The sequence below is a fragment of the Crocodylus siamensis genome, chromosome 1 (assembly GCF_052110815.1).
Source record: "Crocodylus siamensis isolate JL-2025a chromosome 1, ASM5211081v1, whole genome shotgun sequence".
NCBI classification, from domain to species: domain Eukaryota; kingdom Metazoa; phylum Chordata; order Crocodylia; family Crocodylidae; genus Crocodylus; species Crocodylus siamensis.
In genome coordinates, this window is record NC_143395.1 from 129,567,759 (window position 1) to 129,582,182 (window position 14,424).

Sequence of the window (14,424 nt, forward strand, 5' to 3'; positions counted from 1 at the left end):
TAAAAATGCAATATGGGCATAGTTATAACATTTCACTAATGACAAATGTTTACTGTTGCATATGGCGACAGTACCAGCTAAACCGTTTTTCAAGAGAAGTATCTGAAGAAAAATGTGACACCAACCATTTAGCACTTATTAATTGGTTTGCTTTAAATGCTCCTTCACAAATCTTAAGTTAATTAGAACTCCTGCAATAGAGAAATTGCCATGAGCTACAGATGTTCTCACTGGTCTCATAGTCAAGGGACAGACATTCAAAGAACCTGAGCCTGAATTGATTCAATCTTTGCAGGTTACTTTAACCTGCCTAGTTTGAACTGGTTTGCAATTGAATAGACATTCCCTCTGGAGTGAAAAAATGCAGGCACATGCCTACAGTGGCTCAGTCTAGGATCCAGGAGGTGCTAGCGCAGTCCTCCTTCCCCTTCCATAGTGCTGAGCTGTGGGGAGGGGTGGCCAGGCTCCAGCAGGACACTCTGATTAGGGAGGGGTTTAAACCCTGATCCTGGCCTGAACAGTTGCAGGCTTTTTCCTGCGCAAGGGGTGGGAGTGTTGCCAGCCTACAGCCCTGGGCTAGCACTCTGAGACAAAAGGGGGTGTGCTGTACATGCATCTGTTGATGATTCTGAGCTTTTAAATCTCCCTCTCACCGCTTCTTCATATTGTCTGCAAACCTGACAGGCGCAGGAGCCAGCAGGGGGCTGATAACACAACATTTATCAGTCCATCAACAAAACAAAAGTAGTCTGGGACAAACATTGCATAAACCGATTTGACCCCAATTAGTTGTCTGATATTATATTTAACCAGGTTTATTTTAAACCAGTTTTAGCCATTTTGAAACTGGTTTATGAGCACTGAACTTCTGTTTTGTTACAGGTTTAAATTAGTTTCTGATCACTTAAACCAGTTTATGTGTAATGTCTGTCCCTAGCCATACTGTAAAATATTTTCAGGTATTTTTTTTACACATTACATACATTTATAAAGTAAGGATTTGATTCTATGTATGTTTGTATGCACACTTCAGGTGAACTCAGTAACGCGGCTTATGTGTAGAGTTCCATGTAAACAAAGTTACTTATATAAATTCATTTTTGGATAACCGGAGAATACGTATTATATCAAATTAGGATGACAATATTTATATAAAATAATAGTCCATACAAAGGCTTTTTGCTCTGTTTTCTTTGCCTGTGTGCTGTGTGGTATCTGCTTGTACAATAAGATTTTCCAAGCAAGGATTTTTTGTTCTGTGTTGCCTTCCTGTACTGATTATATGGTACTACATAAATGTATGTGTTGGAGCTAAATTGAAGTCCTTTTTTCAGTCCTTGCTTAATAAGTAGAAGTGTTGTTCAAGCAAGAAATGAGTGAACACATAAGGATTTCAGGACATGGTCCTACAAAACAATTAAACAAGCATTCAGAAGACCGAATTAGAAGAGGAGCAGATACATGTAGAAGTGCTATTGCAGTTAATGCAAATGGCCTGAGGAACTAGAGCCAAAGGTCAGAACACAATGTGTCTGTATAAAAGCAGTATAAAGCAAAAGTATTGATAAATGAAATACTAGCCTCTTCCTAATGTGGACATGCTATGAAATGTCAAGTACCCAAGTCCAGGTCAACAGTGAAGTAGGCAGGAATGTGACGGGTCTGACTGAAAAAGCCAATGCATTACAAAAATGTAAATAAATAAATGAAGCAGTTATCGCTTTAAGACCAATTGTTCTTATTTGCTTGTGTAATTAAAATTTTTAATTAAGGCAAGGGAGAAGTTGAGGGAAGGAGAAAAAATTCCATTCTCAATGAAAACGTGGACTGGCTAACTTCTGCATTATAGACAGAGGTGATTAGCTGTGCTAGTCTGAAGTCTACCAGCCTTCTGCCTATACATTATGGAAGTGAAATAAAAACAAGGCATTTATCTAAGAAGCCCCCAAATGAGGCAAAAGCAGCTTTAACTACTTAAATACCGGTGGGCACCAGAAAGCATTTAGCTTGCTATTTGATTAACCTTAGCAACTACTGAATGTCTGCTACCCGGCCCCTGGCTCCACAGCCGCTCAGATAGTCCAGTTTGCAGAGACAGGCACGCCACACAGCCTTCCAAAGAATTTCTGTTTCTGCAGCGCTAAGAAGCATTAGGAAGCCAATTCCTCCCAGGAGCATGTTTATATCAATCTAAAATTCATTTCAGCTGAAATATTTATGATTTTTAAGGAGGGAGGTGGGAAGTTTGTGAGCTGAGCTTGGTGAGATCAAGTTAGCTTCAGCTGGCAGAGTTAAAAGAAGTAGTAATCGCTCTGTCTCTCCCCCCCACCCCCCATGCTTAAATGAGCATTTATTCCAAGCTCTTTCTTAATGCTGTAACATAATTCATTAGGACAGCCTTAATGAGCTGATAATTAGTCTGGTGGGAGGGGGTGAGGAGGGGGAGAGAGAAATACTAGACAGAGAGAAAGTCGAGCAGGCTGGGGCACCTTAAAGAGCCCTGAGAGAGCCTTTTGTCAACAAAATGGATCAGGCTTGCAGGCAGTAAAACTTTCAAATGACCTTCATGTCAAAATATTAGGCTGCTATTTTTCGCTAGATGGTAGTTTCATAAACATAAAAAGCACACATATCATTCAGAGCACCGTAAAATTTCGCTCAAAGATGTGGTATACTCCCTTATTTTTTTTGAAAGACTAATATAGCCTCCATATAGGGGTGGTGGTGGGGGGTGGGAAATGACATCTAATATCACAGGCTTCCACTTAGACAGGAAATAATATTTACAGCAAGCTCATCTTTGTCATCTTTTGTTCTCTCGGTTCTGTGTGTGTATTTTTTAAACAAGGCAGTAAAATACATACATTGCTATATAAATATATAGATACTGGAGGCAGAAATAAACCTAGGGAGAAATTTCATTTATTCAATTCAGAAGAATTACCCACTGAGGCTTACAGCTTATGAAAGCCCTCTAATTTAGAAGCCAGATATAGTTATGATAAATATAAAAAAGAAGGTCTTTTCTGGACAGATAAAACATCAAGGCAATTTGCAATAGGAGTCTTTCCTCCCCTACTTTATTTCTAAGGTTAAACTTCATTATGGAGGGTCAGAGGGTTACATTTACACCCTCTGCAAAGGAAATGCACTACTGAAAACTTTAACTCATTTTGCATTGCACTTTCCTTGAGGCTGCCTCCCTTTCTGTCCTTATCTAAGCCATGGGACTCATGTAACTTGAATAACTAGCAGAGGGCTGATAAGACATCGCTGGAGTTGAACCATAAAAACATGTGTAAGCAGCAAGTACAAGGATGACTAGCCAATTTAATGAACATAGAACTAAGCAGATAGCAAGGAGAGAGAAAAGTTGACTTGCTGATAAAATGGGCTGTTAATTACCTGTTTTTCTACCATCGCACTTAGAATTATTAAACTGTTCTGTCTCTACCTCCAGTCTCCCATCTGTATTTCCCCTATGAACACCTAAGCCATTTACCATTGAGTGTCAGTACTGTAGTGATTACTGCAAAATTCACCAGAGTGATTTATTGGTGGCAAGGCCGTTACATTTAGGCCACATCTGTCTCCAGAAATAGCTGTGATTCAGCCAGTAGTGACCAACTGTTTGCATTGCTGTACCAGCACTGCTCACTAAGGGCAGAAAAGCACAAGCCAGGGTTCAATTGCTCAAGCTAATCAAACATCAGCTTGACTCTCCCACCAGCAGTTTCTGAATCAGGGCTGATGTTGAGGTTCGGCTTGCATACCAAACTGTCACTGTCCTCTAAATATAAAGGACTCACCTAATTTTAAAGATTTCTTACTTTACTGCTTGAACCAGACTGGTCTTGAACCAGCTTTTCATTAAGTTTTGAAAGCCTTTTTGGGGTAAGGTCCCCACTTTTGAATGAAGTGTAGCTAGTTTGTCTGCACTGCACAATTTTGCTACATTTTGAACTCAGTGGGCACATCTACTTGAGATGCTTTAGTGCACAGCAGACTAATTTGCTGCACAGTAAAGTATCGCTGTCTATATGCGTGCAGCAATTAGGGTGTAGTAGACAAATTTACTTTGCTGCCAGATAGTCCTGTCAGCTACAAGTGGCATCCGGCAGTGCAATAAATTACTGCATTTAAATGCATATGTAGACAGTGAGTTTGGGATTGGTATATTCAGTTACATTAATTGCATGTGTAGATGCACTCAGTAAGTTTAACTCAGGTTTACTTTGCAATTGGAGGGTATTTATGTATACCTGAAACTGAAAGCAACACAGAGTGGGCTGAATTGTTGACTAGCATAGCCATATGAACACAAACGAAGGAAGCACATTTATGGGAAACACTGGGAGGTTTAAACCCTAAGTTTCATGTCATTTTAATGAACTTATCTATTTTCAAGAACCATGTTGGTGCTTAAATTGAGGAAAGTACTTTTACACAGACAAAGACACACACATATACACAAAACCTGTTAAAAGAACACTATAAAAATTTGAAAGTCAAGGTCCCCGGAGTTGAGAAATGCTGGCATAAAGATCACCTGAACATGTGAATTTTATAATAGTATCTTATTACAGATCACTTATTATTTCCCCCCCACCCCTCATCCCAACAGGACCCCTGCCTCATTCACTGCATAGGACAGACCTGCCCTAAGGATGAAGCAGGGCTGTGATGTGAAGGAGATTTGTTGTTCTGGGGCTCTTGACTCTCTTGTTGGAGAAGTCAGCAGGCATGTAGAGAATGAGGCAGGAGATTGCAGGACAAGTAAAACTGTCTCACGGTTAAGCAAGTTGAATGGTGCTCTGGACAAGTGGGTTCTCTCCCTATCGGTTTCTGTGTTCTTGCATGATGTGGGTCAAGCTGCTTATACTAAACTTTCCACGAGTAGCTGCTGGGTGCACCTAAACATTCTTTAATGTGCCTTTGCTGCTGTGCATTAAGCTTAGTACCTCTAATATGAGGTATTAGAGGCACAGTAGCTGTGCTAATGCACAGTACCAAAGGCAAACTTTTATTATGATGCTTAATGCACAGAAGACTAATTCTATTGTGTATTAATATGGTTTTTGCTGTGACACACTAATGTGCAGTAGAAGACTCCACTGTGCATTAAGGCATTTTGTGTAGATGTGCCCACTGTATTTCCTCATTTTCTGGGTGTCTAACTTGAGAGCTTGCGGTCTAATTTGCAGAACTACTGAGCACTTGCAGTTGAAGTCAATGCGGATGGTGCTTTGAACATGTAGTAATCTGTAGAATGCTGAAAATAGTGAAAAATCAAACAGAGCCACCAGAATTAGCACATGCTTTTGACCTAAATATCTCTGTGTCTCAGCTCTTCAACTGTAAAATGGGGATTAATACTCACTTGTCTGTGGGGTTGTTCTGAATATAAATGAATTTGGTGGTGAAGTGCCCGAATGTGGCAGGGAGGAACACTACAGAAAAGGAAGGAAGTTTATTATTCTTTCTTCACAATGGGGTTTGAACACTGTTTAGGAAGTGGTGCATGGGGGTGGGGGCACACATATTAAAAAGAAGAGAACAAAATGTTGAATGGATGTTAATCGAATGAGCACTGTTCATCACAGACCTTAAATGAGGCAAGGGTTCTCTGGAAAAAATAGCGTGTGCTCACGGAAGACTACATCACAATGTGTACACAAAAGGAAGGCAAACTAAAGCCGGACAGGCAATATTAATTTTTTTATTTTTAACTCTAGAGTGTTTAACTGTGCTACTTTAATGATGTTTATTTAATGTTGTTTGTTGTGTAAAATACTTATAATTGTATTTTTCACATACTGCATGGATTTAAGCATCAGCAAGTAGCTATAACCTCAGTAGCAAAATTATTTTTCTTACCTTCTCCTAATTCTATTCCCTTTAGACCATCTTTAAATGCACATAGTTATAACATATTCTTTCTGCAGGACCCTTGATTTATTCTTCTGAATAAAGCTCACAGCCATCTGGCTACATGATTCAAAGTGTAGCCCCAACCTTATATACCATATACCATAAACCATCCGAACCCTGCACTGAATACAAAATTATTCATTTATACCTGAGCATTTCACTTTTGAATATTCTCCTCAGTACATTTAACTGCTTCATAAACAATGAGTTTACTTTCACAATACCCCTGTGAGGTGACTGGGCATTAGTATGCCCATTTTACAGATGGATGAGCCACAGATTAAGGTTAAAAGTATCCACTAATACTGGGGGCCTGATGTGATATTTCAGAGTAGTTAGCATATTTATAGCATGCTATATGTTCCAAGCACAGTGCTCAGTGACTTCAATTGCAGCTATGAATGCTCAGCACTTCTGCAAATCAGACTCAAGGGTCTCAAATCAGGCATCCAGAAAATGAGGAACACACAGTTAATGACCACCTGTGGTTTATAGCTTGGCCAAATGTGTGTGGATTTTCATGGTAATGGCAAAAGACACACCTATTTTTTTTCCAGAGTTATTTTTTCCTTCTTCCGTACCAAATGTCAAGTTTCTGCTCTCCATTGCTTCTCAATGAAACATTTGTAGGGTTTTTTTTTCCCCCCACAGTACCAAAACAGCATAATTTCTCATGACATAGTTTTTGAAAAAAGCTAAACCAGCTTTGCTGAAATATTCAGTAACATTTCAACTTGAAACAGATACCCAGCATGGAAAACGTGAGTCAAAAATGGTTCAAGTCTGAAGATCATAACTACAAAAGGATCCTATAATGTAAAGTGTTAGGCATTCCTAACCATCAATGTTAATAGTAGCGCTGTCTATAATACATTCCAATAATGTGCTGAAGACGACAAAGATTAAGAAATACTAAACTAAGACTCCTGTTCTGTTCTCAGCTCGTGCTGGTGTACAAAAAATACCTCCAGCTACTTTCTGCCCTGGGCCATTTTTTATGGTTTAGTTATAAACCCCTGCTAGTAGGTGTATTTAATGGAGTCATTGACAGACCATAATTATAGCAGTGCAAGTGGCTTTTAAACAGCATTTAAAATGTGAGCACAATGGAGTTAGATGCCAGGACTCAAGTCAGTAGCTTTGATAGCATTAGCAATCGCTAGATAACAGCAAATGTTGTAGGGAGGGTGTTACATAAATGAAATAATAAATATGATTTGTTTTCCTGAAACACAGAGAGCTAGGACAGAATTAATCTCTTGGTTTTATCTATATTCTACACCCTACCCACGGTACAGGCAGATGCTTACTGCTGAATAAGGTGAAACGGCCAATGTCTCAGTACTCTGGTGTTGAAATGAACTGGAGATTACTTTTATTTCAGAGGGATAGAGGCAGTAAATAGTGCCCATTCATACATTTTTGTAATATCTGGTGGCATCTGTTATGTGCAGAGAAGAGGAAATATATGGTGGGTCCGGGGAGAAAAAAGAAATCAAGGATAAGGGGAAATGGATGTCCAATGACTTGGTGCAGTCCTAGGAAAAGCCAAAATAAATGGGGGAAAGGCTAAGAATGGAAGAAAAGGTGGCAAACACAAAGGCTAGAGACAGACATTCCACACAAACAGGTGTAAGTGATCAGAAACTGATTTTAAACCTGTAACAGAACAGATGTTCAGTGCACGTATTTTGAGAATGGCACATGGTTTGAGATGAACCTGGTTGAATGTATTATTGGACTTAACTGATTTGGCTCAAACTGATTTATGCAATGTCTGTCCAAGACCCCTTTCTATTTTAAATTAAATCAGACTGCCCCAGCATCCTGGCATGCTCTTTGGGCTGGGGGGGAGTGGGGGGGCTCTCTGCTTCACAGCAGACCTGGCCCCTCCCCTTGGCTTCCTGGCTGCAGTTCTGACAGTCTCTGCAGTAGGCCTGTGCAAAGCAGCTAGTATTTGCTTTGGATTTGATTTGGCTGATTCAGGGGACAGTGATTCAATTCAGTAATTTGAATTATTGTCCCAAATCAATTTAGGGGAAAAAAAGCCCTGACTCAGTGGGTGTTGCTGGATGGGGAGTGATTCCCGCTGTCCCCCACTGCCCCACGCTGCATGGGGGGGCTCTGCATGAGCCCCCCGACTCTCAGTCCCCCAGCTCCTCCACAGGTGCTCCGCCTGGGCCAGCTCCAGTCCTTTAAGAAAAAAAAAATCTGAGAAAAGCCCCACACTTACCATTCCTACCCCACACTCACCATTCCGGTGGGGTACATCCCCTACTGCCCTGGGCCATGTGGGGTGTTCTGTATGATCTCCCCAAAGCCACAAGGCTGCTGCAGGAGTGATAAGTCCCAGGGCTTTTCTCCATTTTTTCTGGGGCCCCTTCTGCTGGGGCCTGGCCATGCCCCCCATCAGCTCAGCTCGCTGGAAGGGTAGGGAGGGCTGCTCTAGCACCCCCTAGCTTCTAGGCTGAGTCACTGCAAGCATGTGCCTGCATTTCTGGGATGTCTGTTTGGCTACAAAACCGATTTAGCTTAGCCAGGTTAGACTAATCGGCAAAGATTGACTCAATTCAGGCTCAGGCTTTTTACCCCTGGAGATCCAAGCTGCAACCTGCAGGATGAATGTAGCTGCAGCTTTCCCAGGACCCCAGGCAAGGTTGCTGGGCTCAGCAACTGTGCCAGCAACTGTGCTAGGCCCAGTCTTCCCTGCCCCACTCAGGGTGTTGGCGTTGGATTTATGGCCCAGATATTTTGTTCTGGGTGCAGCCAAACCCTCAGATCGACTGCAACCTTTCCATTCAATAACAGGCAAATTTTAATGATACTGAAGTAAAGCAGATAAGAATAATGCAAACAATTCTATATCTACCAGTCCTAGAGCTGCATAGTCAAGGTATATCTGGCCAGTAGGGTTGTGCAAAATGGAAGCATTCCCATTTTGACCAGTGTTTCAACAGAATAGCGTTCCAGTTTGACTTTTGTTTCAAGTCAAAACGGCTGTTCCATTCTGTTCCACTGAAATGTTTCGCCTTTTTGACCCTGTTTTGAAGTTTTGCCCATAGGATATAATGGGGAAGGTCAAAACAGGCTATAACTTTGACATTTCTGATCTTATTTGGATGAAACTTGTAGGAGTGGTAGCCCCTTCTGAGAGCATGAAGCGTGCCAAGCTTCAAGAAGATAGGTGGAGGGGGTTCAGAGAAACCATACCCCAAAGTCTTAAGAGCAAAAAACGGATGTCACGTGTATGTATTAAGCCACAGTGGGGTCAAAACTGAAGTCATGTTAGCCCCTGTTGAGGCCACAAAGCCTGCCAAGTTTCAAGGAGATAGGTGCAGAGATTTGGGGAAACTACACCTCAAGCTGCGGACAAGCAAAACTTGTGACATGGGTGACACTGTTTGTGTTAAGGCGCAGCAGGGTGAAAGCTGCAGGGATGCTAGCCCCTGCTGAGGCCAGGAAGCCTGCCAGCTGTCAAGGAGATAGGTACAGGGGTTCTGGGGTCCTGCACCCCTAGTTGCTGACAGGTAAACTCATGACATGGGTTCTTGTGCAACTGCTGCCTCTCATCAGGCAGCAGGACTGAAGATCCTCCATCACTTGTCACCAAGACCTGGGGGTAATAATTGACCACAGTATGAATGTGAGCCGGCAGTGTGATGGGTGAAAAGTTGAAACAGCATCGAAATGGCAAAATGTTTCAACTTGCCTCGTTTTGTTTTGAGGCTCTTTTGACCATATCTGTTCCATTTCAATTTTTCTGTTTTGACTTCGAAACAGTGTCAAAACAAAATTGGTGGTGAAATTTCGCACAGCCCTACTGGCCAGTATGTAATCTTTACTCTAAGATTCTCTCTTGAATGTCAGATGTCAGCAGCCTGGAGACTGAGGCCCACCCTCCCCCTGTTGGGTGGGTGAGGTGGGATGGTGGTGTGCCTTCCTTCCATGGTGGCCTCAGGTTCTTCTCTCAAAGACACTCTGGTGTTCTGAAATCCCTCCTTTTGTATTCTTTTCCCCTCCTGATGACTTCATTTCTGGCTATCCCTAACTGGTCTTTCTGTGATTGTCATACTGTCCATGTTCTGTCCTGTCAGCACATTCCTCTGTTTCACAAACCCATAATGTGCACACATCCTAATTCAAGTTTTTTCCGGGCCTCCTAATTTGGTCTGTTCCCCAAAACTGGAAATCCCAAGTGCCTTTCAGTTGGGCACTGTGTCCTGGTGCTGCCTTATCTCATGTTGTGGAACAGTGTGGAACATGTCTTCAGTTTCCCAGCCTGTGTATTTGTTTTCTGTTTGCCTTTGAGGTATAGTGGGCTTTGAAGAAACTTCATCACAGGTGGGCTTTTTAGAAATAAGTTAACCTTTGCTGTTGCTCTGGACCATTATTCTAATACATATCTACTTTGCCCATGAGCCAATTCCCAAAAGCAAACTTCTAAATACCATTTTCTAGCCATCGCAGGATAACCTGCTGTGTGCCAGAGGGTGTGAGCATTCCCCTGGGTACAACTAGAAGTGGCACAAGGTATCCCACTGCTAGTTGTCCCTGGGGAATCAAACATCCTCACTTATCTGGATGTGGCTTAGGGGAGCAAAGGCCTAAAACCAACAATGAAGGCCCTTTACTCAAAGGAGGTGTGATATATGGAGGGAAAGTGACTGCCCTTTATTGTCTGTTCATCTGTCTGCCATAAGTGTGTGAGCATTGACTCTTGAGGTGCTGCCAATGGATTTCTGTCTTAGGTGGCAGCATAGGACAGGTAAAATTTGAGTAAATTTCCCTGTGTAGCAATGAGGATTAATGAGAAAATAAGGGGAAACTGCTGGCTGATGAAGACTACAGGAGTAGGCCATATTGCATTGAGAAGATGTTAAGTTGTCCTCAGATGTATCTTCCTTCAGTTACCATTACCTAATCACAGAATCATAGAAAAGTAGGGCTGGAAGAGACCTCTGGAGGTCATCTAGAATCAACCCCCTGCCTGAGGCAAGATCACGCCTATCCAAGCCATTCCATACAAATTCTTGTCCACCCTGGTACTAAAACTACACAAGCAACCCTGTCACACAATTACAAGGCCTAGGACCCTGGTAAAGCAGGGGAACAACAGTGGTCAGTGTCCTGCTTCAGCAAGGGTCGTTAAATTGTGCTTGAAAGATCCAAGGAAGAGGACTGGATCCCTGCTATAGGAGAAGGCGCCTCCTTTCCCTCCCTGCACCAATCTGACCATAAGGTACAATTCCTTCCTGATCCCAAATGTGGCAATTGGTCTGACCCTGAGCAGAGGGGAAGACCCTCTATTCAGGAACCTCTGGGTTTTTACAGGCTTTTAGGGTGTATTTGACCGTGCAGCATCACATCTGGTCATCATTGTGGCAGGCTAAAGAGGGGGCAGTGACTACATCTTCTAGAGGACAAAGTGGTAGGTTAGAATTTGCTCTGATGTCACAATAAGAACTAAATATTTCATGTCTAAAACCATTATTTGGCCCAGTGGTTTTAAGCAGCAGTAGAAAGACTGCTGGGGGAAGAAATGGCTAAGCCAACTTCCTTTATTGCTACAGCTCTTAAGAAGCCATGTTGAAATCAGTGGGATTCTTTGCATGAAGAAGGATGTCAAGACCTGACCCAGGGTAACCTTCACAGAAGCTTCTTAGCCTCAACCACTGTGGGAGTGGAGGGGAAGTAGCCACTCGCAGCTATTTTTAGTCTTGCTGACTAAAAGGCTGCATTTATGGCATAGAGACTTGAAATTCCCCTCTGTGTTTAGAAAGTTGCTTGGGTTTGTATGAAGGACCGTAGAAATGTATGAAGAACATTCCTTCCAAAGTCAGGACTACACCTTACTTCCGTTGAATTAATTGGGAAAACTTGCTGTGAATTCGACTGAAGCAGGAACAGTGCTACTGGATCCATTTGTTTAGTATAATGCCAGTCTGTAGCTTCCTTTAATAATCATGAAAGCAATGTGCCAGCTGAAAGATTCCTCAGCCTCTGCTGTATTTCTAATCTGTCTGTCAATCATATGACTTTGGTGCAGACCCAGAATTCTGATCTTTTTGGGCAGCGCTTTCAAGCACGACATGCAGAGAGTTAAAGATTTCCAGCAGGTTTCGAAAGTGACAAGAAAACCAAGCCAAACAAAACAGTAACCAGACAAACAAAAAAAGCCTATGGCCTGAAAAGATTAATAAAGAGAGACACTTTGCCCATTTGGCCATAAATAGTACTGTTCAATAGCACAAGAAATCATGTAGACTGTGCAGGGAGACATAAAACCACTGAATTATGTATTAATATGTCATATAAAAGGAAAAAGCACTAAAGAAATACTGTAGGAAAAATAAATAAAACCACCATTAAAAGTGAATGTCCCATTTGGTCAGTTATGCCAAACATAAAACAACAAGAAACACCATTTGGAAGTTAACAACACTTCTAATTTTACTGCTGACTTTTCCATTATAAACCATACAAAGGTGTGGCTAGACCATAGGTTGAAGAGTTGATTTTATGCCTGTACTCGTCTAAATCAGTAGGCTTGGCCTTAAAAAACAAAACAAAAACCCTTTGGAAATCTGGAGATGTATGAGCTGGCTGACACTAAATTGGAACAGACACCACCTCAAAGGGGATATTTGGATGAAAAGGGCTTGAGCTGAGATCTCCTGGCAGTAGCAGCAAGTCTAGTGCTTTTCTGCCATACAGTTTGTGGTGGTGCTGTGTACGCACTTGTGAAAAAAATCTTATCCTGTTTATAGAAGTACAAGCTGTTCTGTACAGAAGAGACACTGTTAAGCAGTGCAGTGGGTGATGATGGCACAACCCAGTTCAGATTGCAGGTCTGATTTGGCTCCTATTTCCACAATAGCTGTTGCTTTAAGTGAAATGGTAGTTTCTAGCACCGGCCAGCTCAGTGGTGTTTGCTTCAAGACGGCACATGGGATGGCACATTTGCGCAGCTGGATCCACTTTGACAGGATGCCAGGGTCCCCAGATGACTAGAATGACCTAAATGGTTTAATACGGAAGAGAATATACCCATTCTCTTCTCTTGTGTGAAGGTGCAGCTGATGGAGATGACAGATTTTGTCTGTTCATATTAAGGTGTATTGGGGCCCTTAGCCATTGGGCATCTTTTTTCATGAACTGCAACAGCAAATCATAAAAATGTAGAGCTCTGTGGTTCTGTTTTGCCTATATGGCTTCATTTCAGCCATGCCAGCTGAAAAACAACAAAATTCTGTCTCATACCTATAAAAGATTTTTAAAAAATAGTTGATAGGACTAACAGAAAACACAAACAACTGGAAAACTCTGTTACTGGCTTATTAAATATATTGGTATTCTAGAGCTGCATTTCAGATACAATTCCAGGGCATTTTGGAAAAGCAGTATTCCCTTCCGTCTATTCTACCATGTTTCATCTGCTTCTTAGTCCAGCCCCAGTGGTATCAGTAACATCTTCATTGCAAGGTGAAAGGCAGTCAGCTGTTGTAGAGACAGCTGTGGCTAAATCAGGTGCTCAGACACCTGTACTTGAGCTGCTCCCATCTGCTATGGCTTGTTCTTATTCCCAGCTACAGTGTAGAGAATCTATACTGTTTCTACTGCAGGAGTCCATAGATCAATGCCAAACTGAGACAGTGAGGCCTACCAGAGCTTATCTCTTTTCTGGGATAAATAGGGGTACCTAGAATGCTTGTAAAATATATTGTAGTCAATTGTTTGTCTATTTGGGGAAAAAAGGGCTTAAAGTGATTCTCGCTTTTGACATCAGATCATGGATTAAGAAGACCTGGCCTTCAGAATATTTTCGTTTTCAGAGATACCAGTCTCCAGAATTAAAAAACAAAGGCGGGGAGGGGGAGGCTACTTAATATTTTTTTCACTTGAACATTAAAGAGCAGAACTGGGTTAAAGGAAATAAAAATGGAAAGAGTAGTATAGATGGCAAATGTGTAAATAATTAATCCCACGTAATCTGAAGGCCTAATAGTCTCTCTTGCTAACTACTATTTACCATGTACTCTTCCACTTGTATGATACTCTCCAGCTCACATGCTGTAGGTTTCTGCGGGAGAGCACAGACTTGGGCAAATTTGTATTTTTATTTATAGCTACTTTATGTAGAAGCTAACATTTAACTTTCCTGCAGTGAATAATGTTGCAGCATACATTAGTGTTTATGCTGCGCTGGAAATTGATCTTTTGGGTAGGAAATATTCTAATATTATGAAAACCTTAATCTGTCTGTCTGTAATGCTTTATTTGTGCTCTGCTTGGCTGACAAACAGCCAATCAGAATGCAAAGAAGTGTTGGGACAGGTGGCACCATGATGGTGGGGACACAAGAGTGGGGACACAGGGGATGGAGCGGGGGGCGCCTCCAGGGCCAACCGGACGGTGGTGGGGGAGAAGTGGCTCCAATGATGGGAGAGGAAGGAACGGATGCGCTGTGGCAGCTGCAGTGGGAAGGGGAGGAGG